The sequence below is a fragment of the Microtus oregoni genome, unplaced genomic scaffold (assembly GCF_018167655.1).
Source record: "Microtus oregoni isolate MIOR12 unplaced genomic scaffold, Mior012 000032F_ref0000030, whole genome shotgun sequence".
NCBI lineage: Eukaryota > Metazoa > Chordata > Mammalia > Rodentia > Cricetidae > Microtus > Microtus oregoni.
This window is the reverse complement of record NW_024543091.1, coordinates 24,147,983-24,155,000: the sequence shown is the minus strand read 5'-3', so window position 1 is coordinate 24,155,000 and position 7,018 is coordinate 24,147,983.

Below are 7,018 nucleotides of genomic sequence, written 5' to 3'. Positions count from 1 at the left end.
TTTTATCTTGAAAATATGAAGAGATTAGATACATAAAACAGGGAACTTAAATTATTAAAACAAAACAAAACAAAAGCCTTCGCCAGGGAGGAATCCCTCTTCTCCCGCTGGGCTCCAGGAAGGAAGCTGTGCTGAACCAAGACAAGGCATCTCCAGCCCCAGGTGGCCGAAATGAACGACCTGCTGATCCCGGGCAGTGTGAAGACAAATCTAAAACACATTCTCTCTAGAGGGCAACGGGATTAGATGCATAGAGGGATTTGACACTTTCGAATTCCCACGGCTCCCTGAGCAGAAGAGAATCCAGGTCAGGCAGGACCCGTGAACCATAGATTAATATGAAGCTTCCCGTAGGTGCTTGCAGCCTCCCAGCTCAACAGTCTCCTCCCACTAGCTAAGCCCAGTCACCTCTGGCTTTTATGTAATCTACTACCCTTCTGATCTTTTCCTCTCTGCCTCCTCCCCAAACTTCCTGGCTTGAAGCCCCTCATGTCAGTCATCTACACCCTAGTAATACATTCTGCCAGCACGCTTTTTGCCTGTTGCATTGGCTTAGGAAAGAAGGCTGCATCCAAAAAAAGCAACTGGGGTGTCACTGAGTAGTAACTGATGGAAAGGGCCATGATGTGGAGGGAGGCTCTTCCCTGGATTTCTTCGAAGCTGTCCCTCTGTGTGTGTGACATTAAAGAAATCAGTGTCCCAGGATTCTGTAATCAGTTGGTCTAGTGACTTTAAGGTGACCCTTCACCCTTGGAATTGTGTGACTGAGTTCCTGATATTCGAGGCAGTGTAACTGGGTGTACGTACAGAGCTTGAGAACCAGCCTCATGTTTTGCAGCTTCTAAATCAGGAGAAGATGGAAGGGAAGTGTCCCACATGCTTCTGCACTTTGCCCCTCCCCCTCTTCCTCCTGACCCATGTCTCCAGAGAGAAGATCAAACAAAGCGGTTGTCCAGGGTGGTGGAATGTGATGTTTGGTTAAAGTCCCAGGCTGGCTGTGATTCACAGTGGCTGGGGAGACGCCCCGGGGAATGCAGTGGGAGGGTTTCCAACCCCTGAGAACATGTGCTTAGGCACACACACCCCCATGCCCATATGTGCACACAGGAGCTGCTGAAGCCAGTCCTCAGGCCCCACCCCACCCGAGGGATACCCACACCAAATGACTGAGGGGGGGAGGGATGTGTGCTTTCTCCTAGGAAGATGGAAAACCTAACGACAGTAAGAGCCGACAGCACTTGCTTCCACATCTGTCTTCCAGCAGCTGTGAGCTTCTCGGGGCCAGGGTCAAAGACAGATCCTCAATTTTTCTCTCTCTCTCTCTTTTTTTTTTTTTTTTTTTTTTTTTTTTTGATACAGGGCTTCTCTGTGTAACAGCCCAAGCTGTCCTGGAACTAGCTGGAGACCAGGCTGGCCTCAAACTCACAGAGATCTGCCTGCCTCTGCCTCCCGAGTGCTGCAATTGCAGGCGTGCCTGGCTTTTCCCCTAACGTGTGCATCATGCCTAGGCAAAATCGATACCTCCCAGAGCTTTATTGGATCTGCAAATGGATGGCGAAAGGAATAAATGAGCTGGGCAGACCTTTAATTCCAGCACTCAGGAGGCAGAGGCAGGTGGACATCCACAAGTTAAGGGCCATATAGGACTAAGAGCCTGTCTAATTAATTAATTGAAAATCTGACACATCAACTTGCCACTCATGGTTTTTTTTCCTTTTCCATTTTCATGTGTGTGTGTGTGTGTGTGTGTGTGTGTGTGTGTGTGTGTGTGTGTGCATGTGTGTATGTGTCCTGCATCCCCTATGAGACTGACTCTCTGAGAGGCAGGGTGTTCAGTGTCCCTGCAGTCCGTAATCTTCTTCCCTTCCGAGAAGCATATGTTCGAAAGGAAGTTAAACAACAAATAAAAATAAAGAAGCTGCTCCAGCCTCTCCCTGTAGAGGCAATAGGATCCTCAGCTCTGTGCCCAGAGGCCTCTTTCCTGCCCCATCCCACAGGCCTGTCCCAGGCTCCAGAACAGAGCATCTGGTGCCTAGCAACAAGGAGGCATCTGGTCCACAGTTCTGCACGTAGACAGTCTTATCAGCTTCGGGCGGCACAGGATGTCCCAGGAAGGCTAGAGACAGGCAGTGATCCTCTTGCCACCGAAGGGACCTCAGCAGGAACAGTCACCAGCAGACTTCAACCCAGGCGTCAAGGAAGGGTTCTGAGTGATCTTAGCCTGTGCCGGTCCTGTTCTAGGATGTTAGCAGAGAGTCAAGCGAGCCTGTGAGTCTACACTTGGGATGAAGAGGTGGTCCTGAGAGCCAGCGGTTGAGCCGGGGCTTTGGCCAGGGCCAAGATGCCAGGCCCATTTGCAGCCTCCTGCCCTCCCTCAGCTTCTCTGTAACATCCCACAGAATACTTGGTCAAAGTAGGAGGTGGGGCAGCTGCTGTTCCTCTTTGTAAAGATACTGGGAACACAGATGATTTAGGACCCAGAGTCTGCACTTAAATGACTTCCTCCCCATCTGCCATGTTCTTCATCTGTCCTTCACTCTGTGCTGAGAAGAGCAGAGCCAGTTTCCAATCTATCTGATCTCCTTCCTTCCTTCCTTCCTTCCTTCCTTCCTTCCTTCCTTCTCTCCCTCCTTCTCTCTCTGTCCCTCCCTTTCTCCCCCTCTCCCTTCCTCTGTTCCTCCCTCCTTTCCTCCTTCCAATCCCTCCCTCCCTCCGTTCCCCCTCCTTTCCTCTCTCCAATCCCTCATTCCCTCCCTCCCTCTCTCCTTTCCCTCCCTCCCTCCCTCCCTCCCTCCCTCCCTCCCTCTTTTCCTCTCTGTCTCTCCCTTCCTTCCTTGCTGTGTTTTTAGATGGGGTCTCAGGTATCTCACACTGCCTTCAAACTCCAAGGATGACCTTGAACTTTTGATCCTTTTGTCTCCACCTCCCAAGTGCTAACTAAGATCACAGACTGTTCAATTTAGTGGTGCTGGAGATAGAACCCACAGCTTTGTGTGTGCCAGGTGAGCCTTCTACCAACTGAGCCACAACCCTAGTCCTAGCTCTGCTCTTGTGTTGGCCACTCAACTGTGACAAAAGACCCCAGAGCAATGAGCGGCAAGACCTGGGCTCACAGTTTCAGAGATCAAAAGCACAGCCCCTCAGCTATCGAGGACTGTCCTGTTAGCGAGGTAGAACACCATGATAGGAGGAAGGAGGGGCAGAGCAGCTCACTTCCTGGCCACCAAGGAGGCACAGACACAGAGAGGATAGAAGTAGGGACAATTTAGAGTCTTCAAAGCACACTAACAGTAACCTAGCCAGTTTCCACCTCTTATAGACCATTCAGCTATGAATTAATCAATGAACCGTTGATGAGGACCTGATCCATTCACCTCTCAGTAGCCTGAGTGTTAACACAGGAGCTTCCAGGTGACAGACTCAAACAGTCCTCAGAGCCCATGATTTACCCTTACCACAGCGTTATGGATTGGGTCAGGGGTGGGGGTGTCTTTAGACCCCTCCTCCTCCCTGCTTTTCCCCAGAGTCTCAGCCCCAGGTAGTCAAAAGCACTCTTGACGGACAAAACAGACAATAGACAGACTCAAGCTGACGAAGGAGATCCCCAGTCAGGTCAGAAGGTGAGTCGAAGCACTAAGAAGACTACATACGAGTTCTAGGCTGGTCAGGGAGAAGAGAGACATCATCTCAAAAACAAAATGGACAAAGAAGTAAACCAAGCCGACTGCAAGAGTAAAGGAGTGGAGGATGAAGACCTAAGAACGCAAGATAAACGGCCTGATGAGCTGGTCGTGTTGTGGCACTTCTGATCCGTGGGCTCCAATCTTCTTGTCTTGATGTGCTGGCTAATCACAATTGTCTACTTGATGAGATCAAACATCACCTGGGAGACTGGCTGTGAAGGAACCACGCCTGGCCAGGACTCGCTTCCTTCTTAACATTTATCATTTTACGTGTATGAGTCTTTTGTCTGCAGGTGTGTAAGTGTATTGTGTACATGCCTAGGGCCCAAGGAGGCCAGAAAAGGGCGTCAGGTCCTCTGGAACTAGAGATAGAGATGGTTGTGAGCCACCACATGGGTGCTGGGAATCAAATCTGGGTACTCTGTAAATGCAGAAAGTGCTTTTAACCACTGAGTCATCTCTTGAGACTCATGAGGTCCTATTCTCACCACCTAGCAACCCACTTAGCAATCCATCTCATTGGGGTAAGGATTTCAAAGCAAGAATTTGTAGACAGGCCAACACTAGGGTCATATCATGGAATTGTACTAGCATCCTTGCCTTGATATTTGAGTAATTATTTTTTTTCTCCTGTTGGTGTGTTTGAGGCAGATCCTTGCTACATAACCCCAGCTGGCCTTGAACTCAGCAATCCTCCTGTCTCAGCTTCCCAAGTACTAGAATTGCAGGTATGAGCCATGGCACCTACTGGGATTGCAACCATTAAGCCTTACCATGCTTAGATCATAAGAATCCTTTTCCTTAGATTCTCTAGCATGCCAAAACAGAGATTAAGGCTGTCTTTTTAAATGTTTTTAAATTATTTATGGGGGGAGATCAGGCATGTCACGGTATGCATGTGGAGCTCAGTGAACACTTTGCAATAGCTTCTTCCTTCCACCACGAGGGTTCTGAGGCTTGAACTCAGATCAGGCTTAGAAGCAGCCCCCTCTACCTGCCAAACCATCCCACTGGCCTGGAAATTAGGCCTTTTTTTTACTAATTTCCTCTTCCGCCATCTTGAGACCACAACGTTGGTTTTAAGCTTCCTGTATCTACTTACAGCACCAGGGGGCTGCTTCCGTGGTGAGAGAGTTTTATAAAGACAGGTTGACTGTGGTAATAGCAACAGTTAGAATCCGTGCAAGGACAGGAAGGGCTCATGCTAGCCCAGCCCTAAGAGGAACCTAGGTTTGGGCAGCTGTGAAGTACTGGATCCTAACATCCTTACTTGAAGCAGCTTCCAACGCCAGGTTCTGTGTTCTTCTACATTTCCATCAGACTCCTTTCCAGGTGCAAAGAGAAATCCATCCTGCCCAGAGGTCTAAACAGGGGTGCAGGGTCAGTGCTCTGCCAGTTGGGGATTTCTTAAGACTATGCTGTGTTCTCTTGAAAATTTCTTCAGGTTCTTATATTTGATTCCAAAATATAGACACATTTAATTTTAAATGGAAAAAATAAAGCAAAACCACCATGTCTCCTCAATTGCCACAAAATCTTCAAGCCACCTCTAGGAGATGTGGTGTGTTCTGCCGTGGCTTCCCCTCTGCCTGGGCTCTGCCTTTCTTCCCTTTTCAAGGCTGCATGCATCCCAGGTTGCCAGCGACAGGATTTGAATCTCCCCCAACCCCTTACACTGGCTGCCCACTACACAGACACAGCATAAGCAGCATAAATAACAAGCCACCAGGGTTAGCTGTCCCCCAACACACACACACACGCGCGCGCACACACACACACGCGCGCGCGCATACACACACACACACACACACACACACACTACATGTGCCCTCAGACTCTTCCAAAAGTCCAAGCTATTTGGGGGCACTTCAATGATCTGAATGACATGGGTGTTGTATTAGTCAGGATGTTGGGTGGCAAACAAGAAAAGCGGGCTCCGGTAACTTTTTCAGAATGAACTTGAGGCGGCTTCCTTCAGTTGTCACCTTGACAGGAGTTAGAATCACACTGGACACAAATCTCTGGGTATCTGTGAGGGATATTTTAGATTAGGTTCATTGAGATGGGCGGCACTCCTCCATGAGCTTAGGTCCTGGACTAAATCAAAAGGAGAAAGCTAAGAACCAGCATTCATCCACTTCCTCACTGTGGCTGTCCCACCTCTGACAGCCTGTGCCACCACGAGAAGATCCACAATAAGCCTATCCTTCATTCTGTTGCTTTTGTCGTGCATGTTGTCATAGCAACAAGAAAATACCTGATGCAGTACCATACTGGAACACGTGAGCAAGGAGAGTTCAGCCAAGGGCAGGCGCTGACCCAGGGACATCTCTCTAAGATCTCCCATTGGTCGCCATGTTCAGAGAGTCCAGTTTTATCCCATGCTTTTTCAGTCACAGTCCAGCTGGCCTTGGTGAGCTCCCAATAGATCAGCTCCACTGTCTCAGTGGGTGGGGGGTGAAGGACAATGGCACGGGGTTTTGATCCTACGTAATGTGATGGCTTTGTGGGAGCCTAGCCAGTTTGGATGTTCACCTTCCTAGATATGGACGGAGGGGGGAGGTCCTAGGACTTACCACAGGGCAGAAAACCCTGACTGCTCTTTGGACTGGAGAGGGAGGGGGAAAGGAGTGGGGGGAGGGGGCGAAGAGTGGGAGGAGGGGGAGGGAAATGGGAGGCTGGGAGGAGGTGGAAACTTGTTTTTTTTTTTCTCCTATTCTCAATAAAAAAAAAAAAAAAAGATCTCCCATTGGCCAGGCGGAGTCTCCAAATGTCCACAGGACCCCAGAGAGGCCAGGGGTGTAGCTCCGAAGTAGAGCATGGGCTTGGCATGCAAGAGTCCTGGATTCAATGCCTCTCAAAGCGAAGGTGAAGAGGAAGGGCAAACATTCAGGAAAACAAAGCACACACTCCCACCCCCCCACCCTGCCCCAGTATAGCACAGAAGCGGAATCCACAAGGCATGCTGTCAGCAAACACTAGTAACATAGGAAGAAATAGAGACTGTAAATACCTGGTGTGGTGGCTTGTGTTTGTCATCCCAGCACTTGGGAGGCTGAGGTAGGACGACTGCCATGCACTGAAGGCCAGCTGGGTTACAAAGGGGACTTCAAAAGCCTCCCTGATTAAGAGCACACACTGCCTTGCAGAGGACCTAGGTTCGGTTCCCAGAACCCACAAGGCAGCTCACAACCCTCTGGAACTCTAGCTCCAAGGGATCTGTCACCCACTTCTGGTTCACACACAGTACACACACATACATGTAGGCAAAACACTTGTACACATAAGATAAAAATAAATATTTTTTTAAAATAAAATGCATCTGAAAGCTACCA